General features: G+C 37.0%; 2 protein-coding genes and 1 pseudogene across 2 annotated transcripts in view; 2 read left to right on the forward strand and 1 right to left on the reverse strand.

Moving 5' to 3' along the window:
- Positions 1 to 14580, forward strand: part of LOC115436241 (NLR family CARD domain-containing protein 3-like) — a 1147354-nt gene that overhangs the window by 901675 nt on the left and 231099 nt on the right. The gene's annotated exons all lie outside the window — the stretch shown is intronic.
- The window catches only part of LOC115436275 (zinc finger protein 664-like), a 1196486-nt pseudogene that overhangs the window by 424887 nt on the left and 757019 nt on the right, over positions 1 to 14580 (reverse strand).
- LOC115436287 (zinc finger protein 431-like) overlaps positions 1 to 14580 on the forward strand; it is a 676852-nt gene that overhangs the window by 404145 nt on the left and 258127 nt on the right. The window lies entirely within an intron of this gene.

The following is a 14580-nucleotide window of genomic DNA, read 5'->3' on the forward strand; positions in this document are numbered from 1 at the left end:
CACTGAAATGCAATGGAATGGAACACAACAAACATCCCTTTCAAATGAGGTTAAGCAGACAGACAAAATTAACTAGTTAGATAATTAATAGGACATTTTCACACATTTAAAAACTCAGTCCTCTTATTCTACATGTGAAAATTGATGCAGATTCAACAATGTACAAATGAATTACAACAATTACTTGTTTCATGACAAAACCTCAGAACTCGAGAACTTAAGGCGGACGTTCGACATGTGAGGCTGCCAGGTCCTGGAGCTCTGCAGACAATTTCAATTTAATTGTGTTTGTAAGCGTGCAGAATGCATATGGATAGATAAAAATATCTTTGTAAAGTCTTGCAATCCTAAGTAAGGAACTCAAGCTAAGAGAGAACTTGTTTAAAAGGTTTTTTTGCCTCATTTAAAATATGGCTGGTCATACGCAGAAACCTGCTAATACAGCTGCTAGCAAGAAACCTACCACCGAGAGTGATATACAGCAACTTTCTCCGTATTCCATTGACAAAATTATGTCGGCGATAGTATCTTTGGGTACGAAAATAGACACACAAACAGCTGCCCTTCGTCAAGAAATAGCCTCTATTTGTCAAGAGCTGCATGCTACTGTTAGCTCCTTACAGTCTGCGAATGCACAGAATACGAAGCGCATTGATGACCTTGAGCTGTCTGCTACAGAGTGCAACTTGACAGTCATGACTTTGGAAACCAGTGTGAACAAATTACAGTCAGATGTGTGCAGCCTGACACATAAATGTCTGGACTTGGAAGGCCGTAGCCGTCATCAGAATATTTGGCTTATTGGAATAGAAGAAGGTAAAGAAGGGAACAACCCGCAGCAATTCTGTGCAGCTGCATTGAAGGATATACTGGATCTGGAGGAGACTCCCCATCTGGACTGTGGCCATCATTCGCTAGCACCGAAACCTCAAGCAGGGGAGAAGTCCAGACCGCTCATAATCCACGTTCATCATGGAGACGTGAAAGATTGCATCCTCTGCCTTTCCAGTCAGAAGAAGCAGCTGTTCTACGAGGGGAAACATGTGCATATCTTTCCAGATTTTGCTCCAGAGGTGGAAAACAAGCGAGCGGCTTTTACAGAGGCGAAGCAGCTTCTTAGAAATATCAAGGACGTTAAGTTCGATCTCCGTTATCCAGCTACCTTTCATATCACGTTCAAAGGTGAGGAAAAGTTCTTTATCAACTCTGACCTGGCCATTTCCTATATAAAGGAGACAATTTTACCTCCATCTGATTAAGTATGTACTTGGACACTGTCTCTAAGTGACTGAACTCTCCAGGTTTATTTTTGTGAGAAAGTTTCTACTTGTTTGGAATTATCCAGGTCTATTGCCTACTAAAAGTGAGATAGTGTTATAATGTGTGTTCTAGGATAATAGAGGCATCTTTACCTTTTTTCTCTCTCTCGTTTTTTATGAGCCTACAGAAACATTTTCTTTTTATTATTATTCTTATTATTATTATATCCAGTTGGTAGAGGCACTTTTCAGTGTGCCTTTAATTTTGTTTTCCCTCCCATGGTAGCCTAACCTATTGTGTTATGTCTGAGTTGATTTTCCTGAGGCTGCTTTCATTTGCTTTTACCATCAGATTTATTATTATTATTATTATTATTATTATTATTATAATAAACTGCATACCTTATTTCATATTGGGCTACTCCTTTGTTGATTGTGTATAAAGTTAATCTCATCCAGTTGGCTGCTGCTGGACAACGCAGTATGTTTAGTAGCCTAATATTAAACTTGGCTATTGCCTGCTTATGTCTGTCAGTTTACAGCAGCTGTCTGCTCCCACTGTCTACAACTAAGTCTACTTGATTTGATTAATACATTGTATATGGTATTTTGCACTGTGTATACTTTTGACTATTATTGTTTGCTGTGCTTTGTGTCAGTTTTAGTTAAGTTAGAGACCCAAGTTAGAGATCTGGGGTACTTTACTCTTGGGATCATGCACTTTGTTGGGGATAGTGATGGAGGGTGGGGGGGGGTAAGTGTAGTTTTTGTATTGAAAGTCCTTTTATTATTTTGTTGGTCTTCTGTCTTCTCATTTTGTCCACTTGGAATTGCACTTTGTTTCAAAAATAACATCTGCCAGAGTCTCAGAATTCATCTGTCACAATTCAGATTGTGTCTGTTCAATACGATCATTATTTCAGATTATGGCTAATTTAAATATCCCCTCTGGGAGGAATGGGCAGTCAGTTAAGTTTACCAGTTGGAATGTGAGAGGCCTGAATCATCCTGTGAAACGCACCAAGGTCCTTGCTCATCTTAAGGTCTTAAAAACAAAGATAGCTTTTCTAACTGAGACACACATGCACAGGTCAGACCATAACAGTCTAAAGCAGGGGTCTCAAACATGCAGCCCGGGGGCCAAATGCCAAAGGTTCCAATCCGGCCCGTGGGATGAATTTGCAAAGTGCAAAAATTCCACAGTCAAGGCTGTGGAACTCATTTTAGTTCAGGTTCCACATTCAGACCAATATGATCTACAGTCAAATAAGAACAGCATAAAAACCCACAAACAATAATGACTCCATATTTTCTTCTTGGTTTGATGTGAAAAAAATAATATTACACTATGCCTATAAATAATGACAACTTCAAATGTTTGTCTTTGTTTTAGTGCAAAAAATAACATTAAATTATGAAAATATTACCATTTACAAACTGTCCTGTAACAATAAAATATGAATAACCTGAACAAATACGAACAAGCTGAAATGTCAACAGAAAATTAAGCATAATTTTAACTATTTTCTGCCTGTTACTACATGTTTAGTGTCTTTGTAGATTTAATCCATAATGCACATGTAGAAATGACCAGTTGAGGCAGAATATTGTTAAAATTGCACTTATTTTTCTTAAGAAAGTTAAGTTTTTTCAGGTTATTCACATTTTTTTTGTTTGGAGAGTTCATAAAAGTAAGTATTTTCATAATTTAATGTGGGGGTTTGCACTAAAACAAAGACAAAAATTTGGAGTTGTCATTATTTATAGGTTATTATGCTATTATTTCACTGGTGCGGCCCACTGGAGATCAAATCAGGCTGAATGTGGAACCTGAAAGAAAATGAGTTTGAGACACCTGGTCTAAAGAGAGGTTGGGTTGGACAAGTGTTCCATTCAACTTTTCAGAGCAGGGCCAAGGGAGCTGGAATTTTGATTAACAAATCAGTATCATTTGCAGCATCTGAAACCATATCAGACCCGAATGGACGTTTTGTTATTGTAGTGGGTAAACTCTATAGTCTGCCTGTGATATTCTCCTGTGTATATGCTCCAAATTGGAATGATTTCAAGTTCATGAACAGTTTCCTGTCAACCATACCATACTTAGATACTCATCAGCTTATTCTAGCTGGTGACTGGAATTGCGTAATTAATCCCATTTTAGATTAATCTTCAAATCACCCAATCAGTAACTCAAAAACAGATGAAAGCATAGAGAGTTTCCTACAGTCCTGTGAGACGTCTGACCCGTGGAGATTCCTGTTTCCTAATAAGAGGGAATATTCTTTTTTTTCACCTGTTCATCACACCAACTCACGCATAGATTATTTCATATACATAAGTCTCTACTCCCCTTGGTAAAAGAATGTGATTACAATAGTATAGTAATATCTGATCATGTCCCTGTTCCATTGGTTTTAACCTTCCCCAACCATAGACCTGGTAGATTTAGATGGAGACTCAATCCACTTCTTCTGTCAGATGAATCTTTTATCACCTTTGTTAATGTTCATATAGATTTATTTTTAGAAACTAATGTAAACAAAGACACCTCCCCTTCCCTGCTTTGGGAGCCTCTCAAAGCTTACCTGAGGGGGCAGATCACTTCCTACAATGTATCAGTCCATGAAGCGTGAATGGCCAGGCAAACAGAACTGTCACAACTCATCTCTGGAGTAGATAACCCTATGCTTCTTCCCCAACCCCAGAGCTATATAAACAGCAATGATGCATCAGGTTGAATTTGCCATGCTTTCAACTGGACAGACAGAACGGGCTTTGTTCAAAAATAGACATATGTCACATGAATATGGGGAGAAACCAAGTAGATGTAACTGAGCAAATTGAATCTGAGAAGAGAAAGGTTTATTATCAGATCCTTTAGATATCAATAAGGAGTTCAAGGATTTTTATTGTAATTTATATACATCTGAACACCCTTCTGATATGAAACTAATGGACAAGGTTTTTGAAGGTCTGGATATACCTACAGTGGATGAGAATGTAGGACAATCTCTTGATAGCCCTATCTCCTTAAATAAAGTTAATATAGCTGTCACATGCATGCAGAGTGGGAAATGTCCAGGCCCAGACGGCTTTTCAAAAAAGTTTACAGCAAAATTAAGTCCTTTGCTCAAAGATGTATTCGATGATAGTTTAAAAGCCCAATCCCTACCCCCAACTCTACGCCAGGCATCAATATCTGTACTTCTGAAAAAGGGCAAGGATCCCCGTAACAGTTCCTCCTATCGTCCAATAAGTCTCTTTAATGTTGACGTTAAGATACTGGCTAAAGTCTTGGCTCTCTGTCTTGAATCCGTTTTGCCCTCCACAGTATCATCTGACCAAACTGGATTCATCGAAAATAGACAGTTGTTTTTTTAATATCAGGCGTGTGTATTAAATATCCTTTACACATAATTTTCATCAAAGTTTTCTGGCTTTGCTGGACATTTTTTAAATAAACTTAAGAGATCTGAAATAATTAATAAAATCACATATAAACAAATTAAAGGTGGGGTTCGTGTTTTTCCCCTTACAACAATGAACATGAAATTTACCCAAAATAATAATAAGGTTAACACAATATCTTTGATGTTTACATCTAAAGAATCCATATAATAAATAATATCATATAAAGAAAAAGACGGAATATTTTCAGTTTTTAAGGACAACCAACTGTGAATATCAGCCTAAAAGGAAATGCTGTGTGAACAATTAAAAAACAAATGTTCAATGGTTTCAGCTTCAGAGGAACAGAAAACAGGAATCCACATCAAAATGAAATCTTTTGTGCAAAAAATCCTTAGCAGGGTAAATTGAACATGCAATTTTGAAATGAGTTTCCTTTTACTTTAGGAGCAACAGGACACCAAAGATAAAAAGAAAAACATTTTTCCCTCAGGGTGGCTTCGATGTTAGGTAAAGCAGCTGTGTTAAAGTCCCCAAAGTTTTTATGTTTCAAAGCTAGACAGATCATTTTATTGTTGCACCTTCTGTCTAACAGATCAATGTCACTGACTTTCAAACAAGGTCAGAAGGGAACATGTAAGGGGCAGGGCAGACCACCTTGGATTATTTGAAGTAATGATGTTGGAGTCCCCTTACAGATTTTATCATATTCTTTTCTCGTGCCTGTGCTTGTGCTAGGAAAATGAAAGATACAGCCACTGTGGCTACATTAGTAGAAATGAGTGGAGCCACAAAAAGCCACAGCCAGTCTGGGTCCAGTCTGGGTCCCTACAGTGGAGCGCAGAGTGGACCGCGGCAACGAGCATAGCTCCCCCAGGAAATTTTGGGAAAAATGAAGTCTTTTTCCTGCATTCTGGTGCATTTTGAGCTTAAAAATATGTTCAATCTGGCTTCAGTTTCATACAAAAAAAAAAAAAAAAATCATAAAAAAATTAACTTAAGTCAACATTTTCATCTAAACTACTTTTATTTCTAATCTAATGTATAACAAAACAATAAATGATAGACTTACAAATACAATTATTCTGACCACTGATGTTCATGAGATTCAATATGAGATTCAATACAAAATAAATTCACCAGTGGAATGAGCGTTTTTCAATTAATCCACCTGGGGGCGCCGCTCTTAATTAACCATACTGGACAAATACCACGAAGAAGAGTAAAGTTTTTTGAGAAGAAGAAGAAGAAAGTCAGTAATAACAAACATGGACACAACACTTACGTGATACTAATATTGGTACTAATATTTCACTGGTAATATTTAAAAGTGAAGCATCAGCAGGTAGAGAAAAGAGAAATGAGCCAAAAGTTTCGTTTCACTTCCGCTGGCGGCGGTCCGCACCGCTCCGTACCCCTGGTGGTATTCTCCATCTGATTACGCATCTGTGAGCACCTGGAAAACAGATGGAATGTACGCAGAGGACGGACAGAATGCTCCGTCCGTATCTGTCTGTGTCTTTAACGTTACTTGCAGTCAGCGTTACTTTTATCACCGTCATTTAGTTTGAAAAGTCTCCACACTGCTGACGTTACTCCTCCACAGTGAACCTGCTGCACTGAACTGTGAATGTCACGCTGCTATAAGTGGAAAAATACCTTCACCACTGTGGCTACACGGGTTGGAAACAACTTTGCAAACCAGGAAAATGCATCAACAATGGCGATGTGGCGATAGGCTAGTGCAAGCCTAGGCCACCTCCCAGTACTTTGGACCGCGGCCTTACCGCCCGTGAATGTTTGACGATAATGCAGATCACTTACTGTGCAGGACGATCCGTGCTTTCACGTCCCAGTCTCCAAATCCCATAGAAGTCTGCAGTAGAAGCAGAAAAAGGAGACAGATTTGTCACTAGTCTCTTACGAAAAAGAAAAAAACAGTCGCCAAGACGATTTGAAAAGTTTCCAGATTTAGTTTTTCTCCAATTTAGCAACACTGGTCCGGATTGGGTCTGAGGAGGAAACCGACACCCTAATGCGGCCCGGGTAGAACTGGTCCGGGTCCGAAGGTTCCGCCTATACAACGTTCCATGATGGAAACACACGAACCCTCTAAAGACCCACAGCGTATACAAGAAGGAAAAAAGATGGCCTACTTGAGGAAAAAACATCAACTTGAAATCATATCTAAAATGAATAAATTATGCAACCTAACCCAGTTAAATGAGGAAAACCACTTTGAATTACATCAACTACAATCAAAGCTTGATGATCTCTACACAGAAAAAGCTGGGGCTTATATTCGTTCAAGGGCAAGATGGATTGAAGAAGGTGAAAAGAATTCTTCTTACTTCTTCAATTTAGAAAAAAACAGACAGACAGACAGACAAAAAAAAAAAAAAAAAAAAAAAAAAAACAATAAATAAACTGATCATTGATAACGGTCTAACTGAGAATCAGGATTTAATTAATAATCACATTTATAATAATCAGATTTTTACAATAATCTGTATAGCTCTGTATATTCTCATCACAATGCTGATTCTCTCCTACATAATTTAAGAGATCAGATTCCAAAAATAGATGAAGATTTCAAGCTCATAACAGAAGCTGATTTAACAATAGAGGAACTAGACTTAGCTATTTCCAAATGCCTAATGGAAAATCGCCAGGCCCCGATGGCATTACAACAGAGTTTTATAAATTCTTCTGGAAATAAATAAGGGATCTAATCCTTGATGCCTTTAAAGAATGTATAGAAAAGTCTAACTTGTCAATAACTATGAAACAAGGTATAATTACACTTTTACCGAAACCCAACAAAGACAAACTTTTTCTAGATAATTGGAGGCCTGGTACTCTTCTTTGCGGAGATTACAAACTTTTAGCTCATGTATATGCTAAGAGATTGAAGGTAGGTTTGGGGAAGATAATTAGCGAAACACAATCTGCATTCATTAAAGGAAGACACATTCATAACCATACACGTTTAGTCTTAGACATACTTGATTATAACTATCTGGTCTCACAGGATAGCTTTATTTTATGTTTAGATTTCTTTAAAGCTTTTGACACCCTGGAACATAATTTTTTTATTTGAGGTCCTTAATTTATTCGGTTTTGGACTGAAATTTTGTAATATTATTCAAATGCTCTATACTGATATAAATAGTAGCCTATCGCTCAACAGTGGGAATTCGCAAAGATTTCCAGTGAAAAGAGGCATCCGTCAGGGTTGCCCTATGAGTCCACTATTATTTATTCTTGCTGCAGAGGTAATGGCCATAGACCTGGTAAACTAAAAGGATATTCAGGTGATCAATATGCTAGAGAGAGAATTTAAAATAAGTCAATTTGCTGATGACACGGTTTTATTTTTAAAGGGACAGGAAATGGTTGCTAAAGCAACTGATAAAATTAACCTCTTCTCAAAAGCATCTGGTCTATCACTGAACCTTAAAAAATGCTCTTAGCTGGTCATTCCAGTGATGTCCACTATATAGCTGGCGTCCCAGTGAAAGACGAAGTTAAATATCTTGGAATTATAATTACAAAAAATGCAACTAAAAGAATTGACTTAAATATCATTCCAAGATCAAAAGACATACAGAAATTGTTGAATCACTGGCTCAAAAGAGACCTCTCTACACTAGCCCGGATTCTTTTATCAAAAGCTGAAGGTTTCTCCAGACTTCTGTATCCATGTCCATATCCATATCCATATCCATACATCTTCTAACACAATCAAGACATCTAATTCTATAATATTTAAATTTATTTGGAAAAATAAAACTCACTACCTTCGCAAAACTCAACTTGTCAAAGATTATGATAAAGGGGGATTAAAAGTCATGGAATTTGAATCAGTTATAGCATCTCTGAGAATGAAGTGGTTGAAAGATTGTCTTTCCCAGCCCCATTCCATGTGGTACCACATTCCAAATAATTTATTCAACAAAGTTGGAGGAATCGAATTATTAATGAAATGTGATTTTGAAGTGAATAAAACTCCTATTAAGTTATCGAATTTCCACAAACAAGCATTGAATTTTCGCAAAATGATATTTACCCATAACTTCTCCCCACACAACACTATTTTATGGAACAAGTGAATCCGTGTATCATTCGTTCATTCGTTCTTCAATTTAAAACAAAAAATGAAAAAACAAAAAACAACTTTTTTTTTTTTTTTGTGTGTGTTTCATTTTCAAAACCAGAATGAAAAACGGATTACGGTTCGTTTTTCCATTGCCCGATTTTGGGCTCAACTGAAAAATGGAAAAAAAAAAAAAACGGATAACGACCGTTTCATCCGATTTGCTATTTTCAATATAGTTCAGTTGTCTGACCCGGAAGTAGTCGTTACAAGGGAAAAAATAAACAAACGGAACCGTGGCCGGTGTCCTGTCTACCTGCCGAGTTGATCTACTGACTCCTAAACGTTTTCACAGTTTAAATGCCCATCGATTTGTGCTCCCCCAGGTAGAAGTGAGTCATATTTTGTAAGTATATTTCTTCTATAGTGCCTTTTGACCAGTAAACATGGAAGCAATTATGTGCACGAAAGACTGGCGTAGAATATTGACGTGAGATGGTAAAAGCATAAGGAAATTCTCATTGTATATTAGAGTTAAGTACGTGGGTCAGGTGGGTGTTAACGGTGTTTAGATTATTGTTTAAGTTAGTTCAACAGACGCCAATAATGGTAGCCTACCATTTAACATGTCTAAATCTATGTTAACAATTCCTGTAAGCAATTACATGTGCACGAAGGACAGACGTAGAATATTGAAGTGAGATGACAATAGCGTAAGGAAGTTCTCATTGTATGATATTAGCCTTAAGTATGTGGGTCACCTGGGTGTTAATGGCGTTTAGATTATTGTCTAAGTTAGTTCAACGAACGAGAACAATGGTAGCCTACTATGTAACTGACTAAATCTATGTTAACAGTTCCCTTAACTACCCACACTTGTGTGAATTCAGTTATAATTCCATACACGCTGAGGACGAGAAGGCTAGGTTTGGAAAACAAAAGAAATGCCTGACTGCACAAATACCTCCATACCTAGTTCCCCAGTCTGTCTTCTTTGTCATTTATCATATGCAAATCTCTAACTTGTGTGGGTGTACGTGTATAAAAGTGTCTGAATGTGGCTTTTACAAAAAAAAAAGTGTTTTGTAGTGTGTTTTCCAGTTTTTCCATTTGTGAAGGCTTATGGGTATGGAGCGGAGGTGCAAGGAGAATCTACATGACCTGTCTGAGAGGAAAAACCCAGACAGGTCAAATAAATCTCAAAAATTAAGCTGAAGGAGATATGCTGAGAGGTTTAGACTAAGGGTGAGTCAGCAAAGGTGTATTCAAATATATCTATGTTTTGGTAAAATGTCTTTGTTTATATGTAATTTATGAATGTTCAGTGGAGGACAGCTCTTCTATGGGAACACAAAGATGATCCAGTCCCCCACAGAAGCCAGATCACTGGATGGCTGATGATGTAAGTGACAATTCAAACAAAGTATTACCAAACCACAATGTGTTTTTTCCCTATAACTGATTTTTTTTTTTTTTTTTTGGGGGGGGGGGGGGGGGGGGTTGTTTTTGTAATACAGGTAATCGATACATACATTCATATCTTTGCTGAAAAACAGCAGGCAAATGCTGGATGTAAAATTATATTGTTCTCAATGCATTTGTTTAATGTTCCCTGGAGTACAGTTTAGTGTTACACACTTAATTTTTATAACAGGAACCCATTCATCAGCTCTGTGCTGTGGTAGCTGGAAGGTTGTTTTCCAGAAGATTTCAGCCTCTTAGAAAAGTAATCTATTTGTTTGTTATTATCTAGCCATATCACCTAACACCAGTAACCTGAATTAACAATAATTTGATATGAAACCCATTCTTCAGATGAAATTTCCAGTGTTAAAAAGATGGATTTGTCCTGTAAATGTAGGTGCTCCCTGGATTTTAGTGGTTTTCTTCCATTTTCCCCAGACCTATTTCTGATATATATATATATGTATATGCATTTCAGTTGACCTGATGCAGCAGAAGTCAATTTTCATAGAAGGCTTTGCTACACATATATGTCATAGTGTGATGGAATAACATGAATACAGTAAACATTTATAGATCGTCACCATGTCAGAGAGGACACTGCTACTTGTTGATCCAGACAAGTGTATCATGTATTGCATATGCTTGTTATGCTTTTTAAACAATAATTAGGAACTTCTTGAGGATGGTGGGCCACCAAGTCCAAGGAGATAAATGGGCTGTAAAAACTGTTCACCACAACAAGCACCAAGATGCCAGTAGCTGTGGGATTTAGGTGTTAAAGGTAAAGATTTTAATTCAGACTGTTTGTAGTAAACAGTTTTTTTTTCCTTTACGTTAGCCAGTCATATGTAACTGACAGTTTGCAGAAGGGTTTCCCAACAATGGAGACATCACAAGCATCCAGACACATCCTGCAGAGGTTTTAAAGGCTCGATGGGAAGCAGCATGTGCCCTCCTACAGGTTGGAGGTCTGTGGAAAGAAACATGAAGCCATCACGGATGGGATAAATACGGACACCGAATTTCCCTCACAAGATCAAAATAGTGTATATAGTGTATATGTCAAATAAAGTTGACTTGATTTGAATGTAATGTTTCTTCTGTTCCATGTTCAATGTGTCAAGTATCACAAAGGTGAGGTGTGTTACCTGTAGTAGGAGCTTTATTTGATAGAAGTTATAAGTCTGTCTAAATGAACTACCTTTACCCATATTCATACAAATAAGTAAATAATGGTGTTTTTCTACAGTAGAAGCATTATTTCATTTTCAAATAGGCGTATCGAAACATAAGGTAGCATGTTTTGACGGGGTAGCATCAATTGATAGATGTCGCTGTCAATATAAGCTACTGGTAGCTCCTCGACGGAGCAGGATGGCTTGATACGTGTGCGGAGCGGGGAGCACAGCTCGGTTCTGAGTTTTGTAAGCGAAACCAGTTCCATGATCCTCAAAGGGAACTGGTTCCGAGGTCCTAAAATGGAACGGGTTCCTTAAACGGAGCTCCAGCCTGGATCAGCACTACTGGCCCATTGACTGAGAAAATCTGAGCCGAATTTTTATTTTGTCATAGTACAGTATAAAATTAGTTTTTAAAAATTGGCTCTGTTTTTCCTAATTAATGAGATACTGTTTTCAAAAAAAAAAATTAAATTCAAAAACATAGCCGATTTTTTATTTTTTTTTTTTTTTGTGAATGCAATACGCTTCTGTACATATCAAACAGCTGCTTAATTATAGCAAATATTCCTCCAGTCCGGCCACGGTTCCGTTCTTTTTTATTTTTTCCCTTGTAACGACTACTTCCGGGTCAGACAACTGAACTATATTGAAAATAGCAAAATCGGATGAAACGGTCGTTATCCATTTTTTCCATTTTTCATTTGAGCCCAAAATCGGGCAATGGAAAAACGAACCGTAATCCATTTTTCATTCTGGTTTTGAAAATGAAACACACACAAAAAAAGTTGTTTTTTGTTTTTTCATTTTTGGTTTTAAATTGAAAAACGAATGAACGAATGATACACGGATTGAACAGATTCATTTTTTAAAATAGAAAGTCAATTTTTAAAGCTGATTGGTTTCATAATGGTTTATCATTCGTTTTTGATTTATTGAACACAGATAGGCATTTGTTATCATATGAAGAATTCTCTAAAAAATACAATATAAATAGCTCAAGAAAAGAATATGTTAAAATATGCAAAGCGATCCCAACACAATTACTTAAAATAATCCAAGGTGGTCTGCCCTGCCCCTTATATGTTCCCTTTTTACCTCGTTTGAAAGTTAATGACATTGATTTATTAAATAAAAGATGCAACAATAAAAAGATCTGTCTAGCTTTGAAACACAAAAACTTTGGGGACTTTAACACTGTTACTCTACGAAACACAGAAACCACCCTGAGGGAAAAATGTTTTTCTTTTTATCTTTAGTGTCCTGTTGCTCCCAAAGTAAAGGAAACTCATTTCAAAACTGCATGTTCAATTTACCCTGCTAATGATTTTTTGCATAAAAGATTCAATTTTGAGGTGGATTCCTGTGTTTTCTGTTCATCTGAAGCCGAAACCATTGGTCATTTGTTTTTTAATTGTTCACACAGCATTTCCTTTTGGGCTGATATTCACGATTGGTTGTCCTTAAAAATTGAAAATATTCCATCTTTTTCTTTATGTGATGTTATTTATTTTATGGATTAATTAGAAGTTAATGTTGTAAAACACGTAGACTCAAGGATCTCAGGAAGAGACTGTGGTGGAAAAATTTCCTTTTTATATTTTATACTCTTTATATTTTATACTGCTAGTACATCTTCTTTTAATGCTGAGTCATTATTCATTATGTGTGATGTTTACCACTCTGTAACACCCCCAACCCAGGAACGGAGTTCTTGCCTTGAGTTAAAACCCAAACACCTAAATGTCTGAATGTGTAGGTAGAGGATGGCGCCTGCACTCCAGATTGGATCCAAGCAAGGTTAGAGTGAAGAGGTCATCATGACCTCTTCACGGAGCAGAGAAGGAGTAGTAGGGAGTGGTACGATGTACGTAAGGAATGACATCATAGTTTGAGGGGGTTGGATTTGGTTCTATATAATCTTTAGTTTTCTCTTGTTTAATCAGACTTCACTTACAGAGTTTCTCTGTGATTGACTTCTCAATAAATGCATTTATTTATTTTAACTCTAACTTTCTCTCCTCCTCTTGGTGTGTGGGTTATCAGTTGAACATTTCCATAACAAGACTGTTGTTCCAATATTTTTCATATTTGTTCCACCGAAAGTGTACCTTCGCTAAATTAGGAAACGTCTACGTGATGCAAAGGACAAAACAGTGTCTCTTTATCTGCCCAGGAGCCCCATAGCATCTAAGGAGCCAGGGTAAAAACCCCAACTGCTGGGAATCGGGGGTACCCTACAATTTAAAAAGGACTTACCACTTGAAGTCAGTGTCGGGGGAACACAACAGGAGAATGAAGAAAAATTCACCAAGAGAAGGGTTGAGTTTTTAAAAAAGTCTAGTCCAGAATCTGGTTTATTAAAACAGCAAAAGTTTACAAAAAATCAAAACTTGTGAATTATCAGAGAAGGCAGTTTACCACTAGTATCTCTATAAAACACACACTTGTCAAAAACAAAACAAGGAAAAAAGGGAGGACCGGCACACTCTTCTCCATAAGAGTTTCCTTTGTTACGTTTTATAGTCTTTAGTGACTGTTGGAGACTCCCATTTCTTTGTGACCTTATTATTACAAGACTCACAATTGGTTAATAATAACACATGGGCAAAGCATATCAGTTATACGTCATTTGTTCAGCATTATTTCCAAGAAAAGCTTATAATAAAAGTTCATCTAAGTTCAGCGTGTGCTGTGTACGCCTTTCAATCAACCTTGGTTAGGCATCTACACCCAAAAAATCCATAAAATAACTATCTTTCTACATAGTCTAACTGCAAAGCGATCTAAGTCTCAACACCTGCACTGTTAGGCTAGCATGTCTTGACCACACAAATCCCCGAGTTCGTATTCTGTTTTTTTCTGCTCTACGCTCTCTTTACCACAACTACTTTCTAAAGCTGTAAAAATAGATCTTTTAGGTAAAATCTGACCTCTGCTCTGAGTTCATCGCAGGCAGGTGTTAGTTCAATCAAAACCACACACACACACACACACACACACGAATCAAACCTGACTGTTCAGTACCTCTTAAAATAAAAATAAAAGATATAGTTGGAAAATATAACTCAGAATATAACTGAAGACTTGCAAAAATAAAAAGACTCTTCAAGCAAAACAACTTTGTAATGTAAAGATTAAGCAGACAACTAATGATGTTACTTTCCCT

Source organism: Sphaeramia orbicularis, chromosome 16 (assembly GCF_902148855.1).
Source record: "Sphaeramia orbicularis chromosome 16, fSphaOr1.1, whole genome shotgun sequence".
Lineage (NCBI taxonomy): Eukaryota > Metazoa > Chordata > Actinopteri > Kurtiformes > Apogonidae > Sphaeramia > Sphaeramia orbicularis.